Genomic DNA, 18,706 nt, shown 5'->3' with positions numbered 1-18,706 from the left:
CCCCGGCAAAAAAATATATATCCGACTACAAAACCCAATCCGAAACGAACCTTTATCATCCCTACCGGCACCGAGAACCGTGCCGCTCAGGAAGAACACCGTACCCCTTAGCGGACACCCGCTGCAAACCGAACCCAGCGATGCCATCGACGCCTCCAAAGCGCCTCCGAGCCACGGCACCGCCGAACTTGGAGCGGCCGAACCCCGCGCTCGCTGCCGGCCCCGGACGGAGCGCGGCTCCCGGCAGGAAAGCGGCTCCTGCGGCGGCCGCTCCGGCGCGCGGGGCCGGCGCCGTCCCGGGGAGCTCCGCCCGCTGCCCCTGCCCGGCGGGGCCGGCACCGGGCCCGGGGCTACCGGCGGCGCCCGAGCCCCGCGCCCGGAGCGGACGGAGCGGCCGGCACCGCCCGGGCCGGCGCAGCAGCGCCCGCGCCGCCTCTGCCGCCCTTGGCCGGCCCGGCCCGGCTCCGCTCGGCTCCGCACGGCTCGCACCGGCGCGGCTCCGCCACTGCCGCCCTCGGCCGGCCCGGCCGCGCCGAATCCCCCGTGCGCCCCGGCAGCTGCCCGGGCCGTGCCAGCAGCGCTCCCGAGCGGGAACGTTCCGCGCCGGGCCGCGGGCACGGGCAGCGCCCTCCAATGCAGCGGCACAGCCCCATTGCAGCCCTGCAAACGCTGCCGGAGCTGCGGCTTCCCGCAAGCCAACCCCGAAACCGCAGACGGGGCGCACCTCACTTCAACAAGGGCAAAGAAATGTGTTCTCCCCTCCAATTTCACCCCCTAGGAGAGCAGAAAAGAAGGGGCGCTCCCCAAATGAAAGCCTTTGACTGATGGGAAAGGGCGATTTCGACCTCCATTCAAACCCTTGAAAAGGAGGGACACCAGGGCTGCCCCCTCCATTTAAACCCGAGGGTGGTGCAAATGGGGTGGCTGCCTTCAAATCAAACCCAGAATACCACAAGAATACTTTTCCCATTCCCCTTAGAATAGAACGCAGGGATTCCCTGTCACCCCCGGGATACCCCTAACCGCCTGGAAAATGCAGCTTTTCCTGCAATCAACACCCTTAAAACCACAAGTCAAGAGGGATCCCCTCAGGTCAAACGCAGACAATAAAAGAAGAGGAGCTGCTTCCTTCTCCTTAATTCCTTTTGTCTTCATAAGCTCCATTTTTGTTCCTGGGGACCCGGGGAGGGACTGGCAAGATGAAATTGCAAAGGGGAAGGAGAAAATTCCCCGCTCCGAACCCACACGGGCTCACCTGTTCGGCCGCTGCTCCCCGGCACAAAGATTCGTCCCTCGGCACCTCCTTTAAGCGATGCTCCACGTACCCAAGCGCGAATCCAGGCGTTGCCCCCGACCCTGTGGGAAGCTCTCGCAGTCCTTCCATGAGACAGCGCCGGGAGCGCCCCATAAACCCCTCCACTCAGCAGCTCCATGCAAAAGGGAGCTGAGGCAAAGCCTCCCCCTAAAACAGCCTCGCCCCGGCAGGAGCCGGCCCCTCATCATCCTCACACTCACACCTGGGCTGCTCCGAGCCCTCATCATCCTCACACTCACACCTGGGCTGCTCCGAGCCCTCATCATCATTACAGCTCACACCTGGGCTGCTCCGAGCCCCCATCATATATTTTTCACAATTATATTCGCATTTATATTTAGAATTTAAATTACTGTATAATAAAAATTGTATTCTATATTGCATCTCTTCATGTTACTTACATAGATTTCTATTCATAGTTTGGCATTATATCTTTGTATCTCTATATATTTATTATATATTTCTGTATGTCGATTTACATTTCTATAGTACTTATATTATTTAGAATTAAAACCCCTGCCTCTAACGAAATAAAAAGCAAAGACACCCCTTTATTTAAAACACATTTAAAATTTTAAAAATAATTTTGTTTGTCATAATTCTATTCACATCTATATTTGTAATTTTCATTTGTTATATTTATAGATATTATGTATATTGGAGAGAATACCTTTTTATATAATAATAGGTATATTCTTTTGACACAATAGATTTATTTTACTGATATTTATATATATTAAATATTTATTGATATCGACATATAGATGATATATTTGGATTTCTAGTTTTATATTTTTTATGAAATCTCCAGCCTATACCCCAATAAAAGCCAAACAATCCCCAATTTATTTAAACTATATTTAAACATAAATCCTGTCACGGCTGCATTGCACAGCAGTGCCCCAAACTAATCTGACACTTGTTCATCTCCTGGACCTGAATCTGACCCCGCTCACCTTGATCGCACCTGGCAGAACCATTTTCGTACCTTTTTCTGGCATGTCTTGGGTTTTTTCTTGAATTTTTTGTGGCCTTTATTGCCTCTCTTTCTTGCCTTGTTTCTTGATTTTTTTTTTTTCTGGCACTTCTTGGGTTTTTTTCTTCGTTTCTTCTTGCCCATCTTGGTGTTTTTTCTGGTTTTTCCTTGCCCCCCTTGTTTTTTTTTTCAGGTTTGTTTTTTTTTTTTTTTTTTCCCTGTTTTTTTTTTTTTTTTTTTTTTTTTTTTTTTTTTTGTGGTATTTCTGGGATGTTTCTTGCCCAGCTTGGATTTTTCAGGGAGGGGGGGTGTTTCTCGCCCATCCCGAGTTTTTTTTCTGTGGCTTTGTTTTTTGTTGGTTTCTTTTTTCTTTTCTTTTTATTTTTTTTCCCCAGGTTTCTCCTTGCCCTCCTGGTTTTTGGGGTTTTTTTGTCTGTCTTCCTTCTTTCCTCCCTTCCTTCCTGTCCTTCCTTCTTTCTTCCTTTCATTTCCTTTCCTTATTTCCTTTTTTTCTTTTTCTTACTTTCTTTCTTTCTTTCTTTCCCTGCATTTCTAATCTTGGTTTTCCTTTCTAGCTTTAGAATAAAAAAGCAGCAGTAGTAACTTTCAGGCTACCTGGGAGTAAAAAAAACTCCGAAACGAAAATGATTTAAAGAAAACGATTTATTCCCTGGGAGCCTGAAATTTTCTACAGCTGCACTTGACAGAGAGCTTTTATCCCTTCTTATCGATAGTTGATATTTTATACTTTATACAGCGCCCCCTGCCGTGTGCACCGGCGCACTGCAGGCACAGCGATCCCTGCCGTCTGCACCGGCGCACTGCAGGCACAGCGCCCCCTGCCGTCTGCACAGGCGCACTGCATGCAGAGCGCTGCGGCGTCGTTCGGTTCTGTTGAATGAAACTCGGCTGAATTGGGCTTGCTTCGGCTCTTGGTCTAAACTCGTTTCAGTTCGGCTAAACTCGGTCGTATTCGGCACACTGTCTAAATGCGGCTCAAGTCGGCTACAGTCGGCTATCGGTTGCAGTCGGCTATGATCGGCTCTTGGTGTAAACTGGGCTGTTTCCGGCCGCACTGGGCTCTTGGGTTGCAGTCGGCTGTTTGCGGCCACACTGGGCTCTTCGGGGAAACTCGGCTCTTTTCGGCCACACTCGGTCTTCGGGGAAACTCGGCTCTTTCCGGCCACACTCGGCTCTTCGGCTCTTCGGAACTATTCGGCCCGGCTCGGCTCCCTCAGGGCGGGAAAGCCGACGTGAGAGGACCCCGGCACAGCGAGGCGTTTACCCAGATGCCTCTCACAAACCCGCCAAAATACGCCCGCCCGCGGCGCCGCTGAGCTCACAGCATGTCTCGGGTACACATGAAACGCCACCGAAAAATCCCTCGGGGCCGCCATGACGTCGGTATTCCGTGCAGGCAGTGCAGTTAAACACCCACCCGGTCCTCCACTTTCCCGCCCTTTTCGCCGCCATCTTGAGAAGGTCAACCAAAACTCCGCGACATCGCCCACGCGCCACTCCCAAGCTGGCCGCCTCTCGCTGCACGCCTGCAGTACCGCGTCTGCCCACAAGGCGGCAGCACTGCCGCCCGCCCCAGCCGGGGGCGCAGCGCGCCTCGGGGCTGCGGCAGCGAAGGCGGCAAAAAAGAACAGGGGCGACCCCCGCCGAAAACTGCTCTGAAATAAATGCCCCAAAACAACCGGGAAGAGGCAAAAAAAACTTCTGCCTCTAATCTAATAGGATAAAAGACAAAACAAAACCAAACAAAATACAAAAAAAAAAAAAATTAAAAAAATAATTAAATATTTTTTTAAATATTTTTTCATATTAATATTCACATTTCTATTTACAATGTATATTGATGTACACTGTCCATTTATACATTTCTTTTTATAAATACATTTCTATTCCATATTGCATATATCCCTAAAACTTTATTTGTATATTTTTATAAATATTTTTACATAGTAAGTATGTATTTCTGTTACTATTTTTACTTCTCTAACACTTGGGTTATTTAAAATAAAACCTTTGCCTCCATCCACATTAAAGCCAAAAAGAACCCCTTTCTTCAAAACTCTACTTAAATATTTTTTTAAATTCTATTTTTCAGGTTCATATTCACATTTACATTTAAAATGTATACTTATGTATACTGTTATTTGTATTCTTCATTACATCTCTTCCTATTATTTGTATTTATTTATATTTTGCGGTTATATATTTATATCTTGATTGTATATCTCAATATTTAGAAATATATAACAATAATATCTACATTCATATTATTTAAAATAAAAACCCTGCCTCTAACACAAGAATAAAAAAGCCCAACCTTTGTTTTAAACAATATTTAAATAGATTTTATCCTCATGTTCAATTTTTACATTCATATTTATAATGTATATTAATTTATATAATATATATATAAAATATATATAATGTATATATATATAATGTATATATATATAATATATATATATATAATAATAATAATATATATAATGTATATATAATGTAATATAATTTTAATGTCTATTGCTTACTTATGCATTTATCTTTACCAATGTCAATTTATAAATAAATTTATATTCTATATTACATCCAATGCGAGTAGGTATTTATATTTTTCATATATTTTTATTCATGTTTTTTATATTGATTAAATATTTCTGCGTCAAGATTTTTACTTCTGGAACCCTTATAATATTCAAAATAAAAACCCTGCCTCTACTTAAATAAAAGCCAAAACATTCCCTTTCTCTTAAACTATATTTACATATTTTTATATTTAGATTCCCATTTATAATTTATATTGCCATATAATGTTATTTATATTCTATACTACAACTCTTCATATTACTTACATATCTTTATATTTAAATTTATAGGCATAGTTTAGCAATTTCTCTTTATATATTCATTATATATTTCTATCTTAAGATCCACATTTCTATATTACTTATATTATTTAAAATAAAACTCCTGCCTCTAACCAAAGAAAAACCAAGGACACCCCTTTATTTGAACCAGATTTAAAATTTAGGAAGTAAATTTATTTTTCAAAATTATAATGATATTTATATGGATATTTTTATTTATTCTATTCATAGATATTATATATATTAGAGAGAATACCTTCTAATATAATCATAGATATATATTTTCTGTATTATATATTTATTTTTTACTTATATTTGTTTAAATTAAATATGTATAGATATTTGTATTTCTATATACATTTGTATATCTGAATTTATATTTTATTTCTATCTTTTAAAAACCCCAGCCTATACCCTAATAAAACCCCCCAATTTACTTTAACTCTATTTAAATATTTTTATATTTACAATCTATATTTATATATCTTGGTGTATATATATCTATATATAATAGACTATCATTTATCTATATGATAACATGTTACAATTATATACCATGTATTATAGTTTTATGTATGTATCTGTTATCTATATTTATGTTTACCACTCTAATTTTATATTTACTTTTCAATTTATATTTATTTCTATTTTCATCTCTATATTAACCCATGTCAGTTCATTAACCCGACACACCAGAGCCACAACAATACTGTACCTTTGTCAGCGCCGGCACGCAGCACACGCCCATCCCATCCCATCGCAGCACAGCAAAACAAAACCTATTTCTGTTACTAATGGAACAAACATCCCACAACGTCATTGAACCCTAATAAAAACTCAAATAAACCTAACTGTAAATAAATTTCAAATCCCACTATAAAGTAGCCCAAAACCTCCGCACATGCTCATCATAAACTTCCTCCTAAACCAGTATCTCAAAAACCCCAAAAAACTCAAACACACCTTGAAAATGACACAACTGCTAATAAAAACAAACACCCAATAAAAATTAAATCAAACCAACGCACTAGACTCAAAACTGCACAACTGACCCTAAACATTACTAAAAAAAGTCCCCAGAGCTCTACCTTTATGTTAATGCACAAATAATAACATGTCATCTATAAAAGTTATTTGAAAAAATTAAAAAAAATAATTAAAACCATGAAAATAAAAAACCTAAACTATTAAAATATTAAAAAATATCACTACCTAAATTAAAAAACATATTGCCTATAAAAACCCACCATATAAATGCCCCTGTCCCAAAAAATAAAAATAAAAAAAAATATTGAACCACAAAGAAATCAGAACTTAGGAACACCAAAACCATAATGTTCAAAAAGTCACACCACATCCCTTATCATACACCAACTACAAACAACAGAAAACAATACAATGAATTCTTAAAAACCACCTTAAAACCACTACACTGAAAAACATTTCAAAAATTAAAAACTGCATCTAACAAAAGCCATCTAATAAATTCACACCCAAAACTCCAGACGCCCAGCTGGCCCTACCAAAGCTCTAGGTTTATACATACAGCAAACAAAACCAAAATCCCAGTAATACCCATCAGAAATCTAGGAAAGAATCCTATTGAAATTAATCCTGCCTCAAATACAAACCAACCCATCCAGAGTGTCAGCTTCACTCAAAAAACAATTTACACAGACTTAATACTACCAAGAAATGAAACAACACACCATATACCACCAATGAATATCATAGTGAAGGAAAAAAAAAACCACTACATTTTTTCCTTTTTGTTTTTTAAACTAACTTCTTTTATTAGCTAGAACAAAAGATTTTGCCAGGACTGTAACAACAACAACAACTTCTTTTGCTTCTTCTCCTTCTGAAATGTCCCTTCTCACTCCCAAATTCCTTTCAACGCCTGAGTTTACATCCAAGCAAAAAAGCAAAATTCCTGCACTCGTGCGTCCGATGCTCCTGTCAGATTCTCTCTTTCCCTCCACGTCTTCTTAAACTTTCAGTCCTCACGCTGTCCCGCCGTGATGAGTCTGACAGAAGAATTGGCACATGTTAACAGAGCATTTCCTTCCCTCCCTCCCTCCCTGTGCTTTCCTCAGCGCATTTCAATCCATCCCAGGCCTGCAGTGATGCACGCTCACCCCAAAGCTCACAGCAAGCATGCAGCAGCTCAGGCTCACTCGGCTCCAGGGCCCAGAGCCTGCAGGCCCTGCAGCTGCCACACGGATGGACCTGGTTCCCTCCCCGGGTGCCCAGAGGGAAACCTGAGGGCAGGCGTCCACCCCGAGGGGGCACCCGCAGCCCCGGGCAGGCATGGAGTCGCCGGCTGCTCTCTGGGGACGACACCCTCCCTGCAGGCCACACTGCCTCGTCCTCTCCCTCCCTGGGGGACAGGCACCTCCAGGGTCTGTGACCAGCCCCCTTCCGTCAGCATCCAGGGGCTCTGTCAGAGCCAGAGGGCTCAATTCGTGGTGAGTACCGATGGCACGCAAATGGCAGCCCGAGGAAATCGTGTTCTGGCCTCTAAGTGCTTGGGACAGGGTCTGATTTTTTGTTTTGTACTTGTATGAAGATTAGTACAACAGGGCTCTGATGGATGACATGGCAACACAGAACTAAAAACTCCTCGACAGGATTACATCGACTTCTAGGAAAAGACAAAAGCCTAGGACCCTTCTGAAATCTACTTTTAATCCAAAGCACGGGGATTGTCAGCATGCTGCACCTTCCAGCTTTTCAAAGCAGCTTACCTCTCAAGACCAGGAAACATTGATTTCTACAGAAACAATGGGCAACCCCCAGGCTAATCTCAGCACTACTGTTTAATAGGGGACCTGCCAGCGTGCCAGCCCAGCTTCAAGTGTGCTTTACTTCAGTCTAACATCCACACAAAATTCTTCTCACATCTCCCAACCCTAAAATCTTATTTTCCCCTAAAGCTTCTCTTCATTAGCCATTTCCAAGTAACATGGTATTTTTACAACATTCAAAAATGTCGTGCTGGACTGTGCTAGAGAGTAATCTGCAAATATAAGCTTAGCAAAGTTTGAATTGCCTTGTCCAGAGAAAAAACCTACAAGTGAACACCTACACCTGCCTACAAAGAGCTAACAAGCCCCTGGCAGCTGCCAGCATCAAAGCACAGCGGATGTCTCTAATACAGGGTAAGGATAACAACATCACCTTCTGTTCTCTCCAGCTTCTTTTCCCTGCAGTCATATTTTGCTTCTTATCATTTTTTTAGTCTCTGTATCTTCTTGGACAGCACTGAGCCCGACGACAAGGATACGAGAGTCTTTCCCTGCCGTAGGGAGAGAACCAGGAAAACAGTTAAAATAAGAACAGGGCAGTTTGAAATTCATACTTGCAACGAGAAGCAGCGCCTAACCAACAGAACAAAAGTAAACAAAGCATGACACCTCCCTGGGGACAGAAGACTTATAAACTCTCCAGGATTTACAATTCTAGCCACCAACCCCTTCAGGACAGCAGCCAAGTGTCCCACGGGGTGGTGCTGCACCAAAGAACCATCTGAGAGGTTCCAAAGAGTGAAATGCACAATATTTTGCAAAGACAAAAAATCTTGCAAAATAACAAAAATACAATAGATGTAAACTACAGGGCAAGAGGACAAGTGTTACCTTTGGGAGCTGGAACCATCCAGGTGAGCACCTGATAACTGGATCCTCACCAGAGTTTGAACCCTTCAGGACACAGAAGGGTTTTCCCCAGGAATTTCACAGACTGAGTTTTGATAGAAGCACGCTCGCCGGATCCTCAGAAACGTCGCCCATTCTCCAGGCGTCTGGAGAGAACTGCAAATGGCTCTCACGTAGTTGGAGCTGGTTCTGTAAGGTCTCAGGGTGAATTTCACCAGATGCAACCAAATTGGGCAACTCCCAGTGGGACAGAAGGAACCCAAAGCTTGGGTAAGCAGAGCTGCAGCAAATACTGAGGAAACAAACATAACAGCGTAAAAAATAATAAACCATCCTTTTTTTTCTCTTGCTTTTGTTTTTTTTTTTTTTCTTATTCAGATCAGCATAGCAATTAAAGAGAAGGTGAAAAACTCACCATTACTGAACATTTCATCACCTGTAAGCTGAGCATCCTTAGCATAGGGGACTCCAAAGTTAAAATTCACCGATCCCTGGGAAATGAAACCAAATATCGTATGGTAAACAATCAAACAGCAGACATAAAAATTTGTTTCCTCTAAGGACTTTCAGGTACGTAAGTATCTTTGCATTACACATTAGAACATACACTTTATACCATCACCTAACACATAATAATTTACCTTTAAATTTTGATAGTATAGCATGAATTTTTAACTTAAACTGGCGATCTATTATTATTCAGTTGGTGCCTAAAGTTATTTCTGCTGTCACGTTCAAAAAAACACGAATTTTTTTTTACTGGAATGAGCAATTGATTTCAAAGTCATCACAAGCCCACCAAAACACAAAGCTGGGTTCACTGGACGGCTCTGTGAGCTAGAAGTAGTTAGGCTTGTACTTCCCTCTTGTTCTTCCAGAACCAATAAATCCTGTCAACAAAACCAGGATCTTTAGCCCACTGCTGTGAAAGATTCTACAAGGATGATGGTTTGACTTGTGTTTAGAAGTTTTGATTTGAAATGGCCAGTCCAATGGATAAAGACAGTTTAAGTAGTATTACATTACTACTGTTATTATTTCTATTATGATTTTTACTAGTACTACTACTATTATTATCACCTGCTACTGGAAGAAACAAACCAGTAGTACCTATACTTAATTACTTTTATTTCCAGAAAATAATAAAGAAAAAGAACCAAACCAAAAAAAGTCACTTCCTACCTTTTATATCAAGGGATGAAAAATTTCTCTTGGGCTCTTCTCCAATTGATCAAGACTCATAGCACTGAAAGGCAAACAAAACAGTGCTTTATAGAAGGCCAAGTGCATGTTTCAAGGCTGAACCACCAACTGACTGCAGTGACAGCACTTACAACATGAATCGTTCCCAGAGCCTCTGTTCAATGGAATGTTCTGTGGAACTGCCATTTCTTTCCCAAAACACTAACTTCCAACACTTCCTAAACTTATCTTGTATTTTAAAACCACAGAAGTTAGTGAGACTCTGTGAGGAGGTCAGCTTTAAATTTATTTCCCTCTAAAGCACAGAGCTCTGTTCCATCACCCTTCCCTTCGGCTCTACACTGGATCATGGTGAGCATTTGAGGAGTGCTCAAGAACCAATTCGATTTCTCTCTTTTTCTAGTTCTCTCTACTCTTAAATAATGCAAGACAAGTCAAATGAAAAATGACAAGTTCAGCATCAAAGCCACACTTTTTCCCTTTGTCTGCTCAAGAACAGGCTCTAAATCCACTTCTTGCTGCCTTCAACGATTAAGACTTGCAAAACCATTTTGACATGTTTTACAGCTTTATCATAAAACCCACAGAACGCAAGCTCTGAATTACAGGAAAAGGTACACAGGCAAATATCTAAAGAGACCACTTACTTGTAAATACATACCTTGATAGAGATCGCACTGAGAACGTTTCTGTGGGACTCTAAGGGAGACATATTTTCTGAGTATCCTGTAAACAAGAAAAGCTACGATATATTACAAGACATCCCCACTTTTTCTACATATTCAAATAGGATTTTTAATAAAAACAATTCAGTTAAAAAAGAAGGAAGAAAATCAAGGTAATTTTACTCAGCTATATTTACTCCCGATTTAGAGGGAAAAAAAAGTCACGGGTGCTGCAAAGAAAAAAAAAGTGAACCATAAACGCTTACAGTAGAATTTTAAAACAAGTGCTTGCATAAAAGAATCTTATGGAACGTGAAGTAGAAAAAAAAGTGAAACCACTATCAGACCTGCCTATTTTCTCACCATTGTACAAGAAAATCCTAAAAGCATTATAAAGTCGCTGCCTGAAACCGGTCATGGGATGTAACCAAGAACAATTTAGGCATTTGCTAATTTACACAGAAACCTTTTCTGGATGCAAGTGTCAAATCACAAGTTTTGTCTCTCAGAAGCTCGACAATGCTGGAAAGCATTTTCCCTGGGGCTCGGGAGGGCAGGGGCGGAAGGGGGGGGTGGCTTTGCAGCTCGCACCTGTGCCATCCGAAGCACACAGCCCGCCCGCTCCCTGCGCTGGGCATTCTCCCGGCCATCTCTGGCTTTACCGCCCAGCGCCGCTCCATCCGCTGTCACGGCACAAAGAGCCACGGGCACTAACGCAGGCAGCAGCCCCGCCATGCCGGCGGTACCGCAGCGCTCCCTGCTCGCAGCGCCCAACACGCGGCGGAGCCGCCTCCGCCCGCAGCACCGGCAGCAGCCCGAGGGAGACGGCTGCAGCTCGGGGGCTCCTCCGGCGCCTCCGCCAGCCCGAGGGCGGCCGCCCCACCGGGACCGCGGCAGCGCGCGGCGCCGCTCGCCCGGGGCGGCTCCCGCAGCTCCCGGCCCGCGGCAGCAAAGCACCGCCTCGCCCTCCGCCATCGGCGGGCGGCAGCGCCCCCGCCCCCGGCACCGCTGAGGGAGGCCGAGGAACCGGGCGGACGCTCCTTCCGCGCTGCTCAGCACCGGGCGGGCGGCCAGACGGAGGCTTCGCCCCTCCAGCGTCGCTGTCCCGCGCGGGAGAGGCGCCGGCAGCTGCGCGCGCACAGCCCCGCGCGGCCGCCTGGCACGCCAGCCACTCATGTGCCGCGTCAGCCGTTGCGTCACACGCCGCGCCGGCAGCACGGCCTGCCGGGAGTTGGAGTCTCGGGCTGACAGCCACGGCTCCGTCCCCCGCCACCTGCAGTCCCTCCCGGGCATCAAACGGGTCCTTCGCCCCAGGGCGGGGAAGGACCTGAGGCAGCACCGCTCCTCCCCAATGCCCTCTCTTTTTCCCTCCAACTCTTTTTACTTTTTTCACTCTGTTTTTCACCACTTCCCTTCCCTTCCCTTTTCCTTTCCCCTTTCCTTTCCTTTCCTTTCCTTCCCTTCCCTTCCCCTTTCTTGTATTTCTAATCTTGGTTTACCTTTCCACCTTTAGAATAAAAATGCAGCAGTAGAAACTTTCAGGCTACCCGAGAGTAAAAAAAAAAATCTCCAAAACGAAAATGATTTAAAGAAAACTATTTATTCCCTGGGAGCCTGAAATTTTCTACTGCTGCACGTGACATAGAGCTTTTATTCCTTCTTATAGATAGTTGATATTTTATATATATTTATCGTTTATATTGATGTATTATATTAATAACTACATATAATATGCACCTTATTCAAAAAATACACGGGAAATATTTTTTAAATTATTTACCATATCTACTGCTACAACTTATTTTTCCTTATATTTCTAATTTTTATATAAATCTTTAACGTGTTTATGATATATTTCTATACTCATATTTCTACCTTTATATTATTTGTATTTGTAATTTTTACACGAAAACCCCTGCTTTGGCAAAGAAAAAACAAAACCATCCATTATTTTAAACTACCTAAATGTTTTTTTATAGTTGTATTTATCATAATATACAAAAAATGATAGATATAGATAGATAGATATATCACATCCGTATTTATATCTATTTTATATCCATTTCCTATAATATTTTTCATAAAATATATGCAGTATCACTTGTATTATATATTGTATCAATTTATGTTATTTTATATTTACAATTTATTATTAATTTTTTATATATCTGCATATAGTTGCAATACATTTATATATTTGTATTTTTGTTTGGGTTGTATTTACATTTATATTCTCTATTCATATATCTAAAAACATACACAATACTCGATTAAAATTAGAATAACTTATTGTAACATATAATGACTCATGTTACATGTTAAATTTTAAAAATTGACCGAATATATAAAAATAAAATTGGCTCATTCCCATTGCTACACATCTATTTCTTTTGTTTCAATACAGTTAGAGTCATAATTGTGTATTTAAAATCCAATTCCTAAATGAAATGACAGAACAAACAGCATCAAATTCCCACCAATATCTTCCAAAAACATCAAGAGACCTCCAACAGCCAAACAAGTGTCAGCGAAAAAACAAAGAACACTCTTTTCAATAACAATTCTCATCACGACAGAAAAATGGAACCAAAATAAAAGAAAATCCTCTAGAAACACACACAGCAAATTACAAAAAGTACTAAAAAAAAGTCAAACCAATCTACTAAACTCAAGACAGTGCCACTGACCCTGAACGTTACTAAAAAAGAAAAAACCAACGCAATTCTACCTCTACACTAACTCAAAGAATAAACAATCCTCTGTAAAAATAACTTTAAACCTGAACTAATTAACAAAATGGAAAAACATCTCAACCACTAAAAACTAAGAAATTAACTACCCAAATAAATAAATACTTTAAAAACCCACCATATAAATACCCACGTTCCCAAAATAAACCCTGATAAACAATACTCAAATACATTAAAAGACAACAACAACAACAACCAAAAAAAGAAAATAAAGAAAGCAACAACAAGAATAATACCAAAAACCAAATAAACTGAAATCTGCAACAAAAAACTTATTCCCAACTGAATAAACCCATAGTGCCTCAAGCTATCAAAATAAAAATATCACCTAGAAACAAACACAAAGACTAAAGACAAACGTAACCATAAACAATGTCCCCCAAATTACCCGTAACCATAAAACATACACTACAATCAAACAAACCGAACAAATAAAAGCCCTGGAAGACGATAAACACACATGCAATTATCGAGATTAAAAACCCGCTGCTATGAACGACAGGACGCTTCCCCAAGCCCCCCAAAACAAACACTACACACTCACGCTAATAAAAGCCACCGCAACAGAATTAAAATGCGAACCGCTGCTTCGCGCTACGACCCGTAAAAAACATTGCGCGCCCTTCTAAACATAATACCCGGGAAAAAAAAAAATAAAATCCGACTACAAAACCCAATCCAAAACAAACCATTATCATCCCTACCGGCACCGAGAACCGTGCCGCTCAGGAAGAACACCGTACCCCTTAGCGGACACCCGCTGCAAACCGAACCCAGCGATGCCATCGACGCCTCCAAAGCGCCTCCGAGCCACGGCACCGCCGAACGTGGAGCGGCCGAACCCCGCGCTCGCTGCCGGCCCCGGACGGAGCGCGGCTCCCGGCAGGAAAGCGGCTCCTGCGGCGGCCGCTCCGGCGCGCGGGGCCGGCGCCGTCCCGGGGAGCCCCGCCCGCTGCCCCTGCCCGGCGGGGCCGGCACCGGGCCCGGGGCTACCGGCGGCGCCCGAGCCCCGCGCCCGGAGCGGACGGAGCGGCCGGCACCGCCCGGGCCGGCGCAGCAGCGCCCGCGCCGCCTCTGCCGCCCTTGGCCGGCCCGGCCCGGCTCCGCTCGGCTCCGCACGGCTCGCACCGGCGCGGCTCCGCCACTGCCGCCCTCGGCCGGCCCGGCCGCGCCGAATCCCCCGTGCGCCCCGGCAGCTGCCCGGGCCGTGCCAGCAGCGCTCCCGAGCGGGAACGTTCCGCGCCGGGCCGCGGGCACGGGCAGCGCCCTCCAATGCAGCGGCACAGCCCCATTGCAGCCCTGCAAACGCTGCCGGAGCTGCGGCTTCCCGCAAGCCAACCCCGAAACCGCAGACGGGGCGCACCTCACTTCAACAAGGGCAAAGAAATGTGTTCTCCCCTCCAATTTCACCCCCTAGGAGAGCAGAAAAGAAGGGGCGCTCCCCAAATGAAAGCCTTCGACTGATGGGAAAGGGCGATTTCGACCTCCATTCAAACCCTTGAAAAGGAGGGACACCAGGGCTGCCCCCTCCATTTAAACCCGAGGGTGGTGCAAATGGGGTGGCTGCCTTCAAATCAAACCCAGAATACCACAAGAATACTTTTCCCATTCCCCTTAGAATAGAACGCAGGGATTCCCTGTCACCCCCGGGATACCCCTAACCGCCTGGAAAATGCAGCTTTTCCTGCAATCAACACCCTTAAAACCACAAGTCAAGAGGGATCCCCTCAGGTCAAACGCAGACAATAAAAGAAGAGGAGCTGCTTCCTTCTCCTTAATTCCTTTTGTCTTCATAAGCTCCATTTTTGTTCCTGGGGACCCGGGGAGGGACTGGCAAGATGAAATTGCAAAGGGGAAGGAGAAAATTCCCCGCTCCGAACCCACACGGGCTCACCTGTTCGGCCGCTGCTCCCCGGCACAAAGATTCGTCCCTCGGCACCTCCTTTAAGCGATGCTCCACGTACCCAAGCGCGAATCCAGGCGTTGCCCCCGACCCTGTGGGAAGCTCTCGCAGTCCTTCCATGAGACAGCGCCGGGAGCGCCCCATAAACCCCTCCACTCAGCAGCTCCATGCAAAAGGGAGCTGAGGCAAAGCCTCCCCCTAAAACAGCCTCGCCCCGGCAGGAGCCGGCCCCTCATCATCCTCACACTCACACCTGGGCTGCTCCGAGCCCTCATCATCCTCACACTCACACCTGGGCTGCTCCGAGCCCCCATCATCATTACAGCTCACACCTGGGCTGCTCCGAGCCCCCATCATATATTTTTCACAATTATATTCGCATTTATATTTAGAATTTAAATTACTGTATAATAAAAATTGTATTCTATATTGCATCTCTTCATGTTACTTACATAGATTTCTATTCATAGTTTGGCATTATATCTTTGTATCTCTATATATTTATTATATATTTCTGTATGTCGATTTACATTTCTATAGTACTTATATTATTTAGAATTAAAACCCCTGCCTCTAACGAAATAAAAAGCAAAGACACCCCTTTATTTAAAACACATTTAAAATTTTAAAAATAATTTTGTTTGTCATAATTCTATTCACATCTATATTTGTAATTTTCATTTGTTATATTTATAGATATTATGTATATTGGAGAGAATACCTTTTTATATAATAATAGGTATATTCTTTTGACACAATAGATTTATTTTACTGATATTTATATATATTAAATATTTATTGATATCGACATATAGATGATATATTTGGATTTCTAGTTTTATATTTTTTATGAAATCTCCAGCCTATACCCCAATAAAAGCCAAACAATCCCCAATTTATTTAAACTATATTTAAACATAAATCCTGTCACGGCTGCATTGCACAGCAGTGCCCCAAACTAATCTGACACTTGTTCATCTCCTGGACCTGAATCTGACCCCGCTCACCTTGATCGCACCTGGCAGAACCATTTTCGTACCTTTTTCTGGCATGTCTTGGGTTTTTTCTTGAATTTTTTGTGGCCTTTATTGCCTCTCTTTCTTGCCTTGTTTCTTGATTTTTTTTTTTCTGGCACTTCTTGGGTTTTTTTCTTCGTTTCTTCTTGCCCATCTTGGTGTTTTTTCTGGTTTTTCCTTGCCCCCCTTGTTTTTTTTTTCAGGTTTGTTTTTTTTTTTTTTTTTCCCTGTTTTTTTTTTTTTTTTTTTTTTTTTTTTTTTTTTTTTTGTGGTATTTCTGGGATGTTTCTTGCCCAGCTTGGATTTTTCAGGGAGGGGGGGTGTTTCTCGCCCATCCCGAGTTTTTTTTCTGTGGCTTTGTTTTTTGTTGGTTTCTTTTTTCTTTTCTTTTTATTTTTTTTCCCCAGGTTTCTCCTTGCCCTCCTGGTTTTTGGGGTTTTTTTGTCTGTCTTCCTTCTTTCCTCCCTTCCTTCCTGTCCTTCCTTCTTTCTTCCTTTCATTTCCTTTCCTTATTTCCTTTTTTTCTTTTTCTTACTTTCTTTCTTTCTTTCTTTCCCTGCATTTCTAATCTTGGTTTTCCTTTCTAGCTTTAGAATAAAAAAGCAGCAGTAGTAACTTTCAGGCTACCTGGGAGTAAAAAAAACTCCGAAACGAAAATGATTTAAAGAAAACGATTTATTCCCTGGGAGCCTGAAATTTTCTACAGCTGCACTTGACAGAGAGCTTTTATCCCTTCTTATCGATAGTTGATATTTTATACTTTATACAGCGCCCCCTGCCGTGTGCACCGGCGCACTGCAGGCACAGCGATCCCTGCCGTCTGCACCGGCGCACTGCAGGCACAGCGCCCCCTGCCGTCTGCACAGGCGCACTGCATGCAGAGCGCTGCGGCGTCGTTCGGTTCTGTTGAATGAAACTCGGCTGAATTGGGCTTGCTTCGGCTCTTGGTCTAAACTCGTTTCAGTTCGGCTAAACTCGGTCGTATTCGGCACACTGTCTAAATGCGGCTCAAGTCGGCTACAGTCGGCTATCGGTTGCAGTCGGCTATGATCGGCTCTTGGTGTAAACTGGGCTGTTTCCGGCCGCACTGGGCTCTTGGGTTGCAGTCGGCTGTTTGCGGCCACACTGGGCTCTTCGGGGAAACTCGGCTCTTTTCGGCCACACTCGGTCTTCGGGGAAACTCGGCTGTTTCCGGCCACACTCGGCTCTTCGGCTCTTCGGAACTATTCGGCCCGGCTCGGCTCCCTCAGGGCGGGAAAGCCGACGTGAGAGGACCCCGGCACAGCGAGGCGTTTACCCAGATGCCTCTCACAAACCCGCCAAAATACGCCCGCCCGCGGCGCCGCTGAGCTCACAGCATGTCTCGGGTACACATGAAACGCCACCGAAAAATCCCTCGGGGCCGCCATGACGTCGGTATTCCGTGCAGGCAGTGCAGTTAAACACCCACCCGGTCCTCCACTTTCCCGCCCTTTTCGCCGCCATCTTGAGAAGGTCAACCAAAACTCCGCGACATCGCCCACGCGCCACTCCCAAGCTGGCCGCCTCTCGCTGCACGCCTGCAGTACCGCGTCTGCCCACAAGGCGGCAGCACTGCCGCCCGCCCCAGCCGGGGGCGCAGCGCGCCTCGGGGCTGCGGCAGCGAAGGCGGCAAAAAAGAACAGGGGCGACCCCCGCCGAAAACTGCTATGAAATAAATGCCCCAAAACAACCGGGAAGAGGCAAAAAAAACTTCTGCCTCTAATCTAATAGGATAAAAGACAAAACAAAACCAAACAAAATACAAAAAAAAAAAAATTAAAAAAATAATTAAATATTTTTTTAAATATTTTTTCATATTAATATTCACATTTCTATTTACAATGTATATTGATGTACACTGTCCATTTATACATTTCTTTTTATAAATACATTTCTATTCCATATTGCATATATCCCTAAAACTTTATTTGTATATTTTTATAAATATTTTTACATAGTAAGTATGTATTTCTGTTACTATTTTTACTTCTCTAACACTTGGGTTATTTAAAATAAAACCTTTGCCTCCATCCACATTAAAGCCAAAAAGAACCCCTTTCTTCAAAACTCTACTTAAATATTTTTTTAAATTCTATTTTTCAGGTTCATATTCACATTTACATTTAAAATGTATACTTATGTATACTGTTATTTGTATTCTTCATTACATCTCTTCCTATTATTTGTATTTATTTATATTTTGCGGTTATATATTTATATCTTGATTGTATATCTCAATATTTAGAAATATATAACAATAATATCTACATTCATATTATTTAAAATAAAAACCCTGCCTCTAACACAAGAATAAAAAAG

This window comes from Melospiza georgiana, chromosome Z, assembly GCF_028018845.1.
Source record: "Melospiza georgiana isolate bMelGeo1 chromosome Z, bMelGeo1.pri, whole genome shotgun sequence".
In the NCBI taxonomy this organism is placed as follows: Eukaryota; Metazoa; Chordata; class Aves; order Passeriformes; family Passerellidae; genus Melospiza; species Melospiza georgiana.
The sequence above is the reverse complement of the archived record's forward strand: the minus strand, read 5'-3'. Positions refer to the sequence as shown.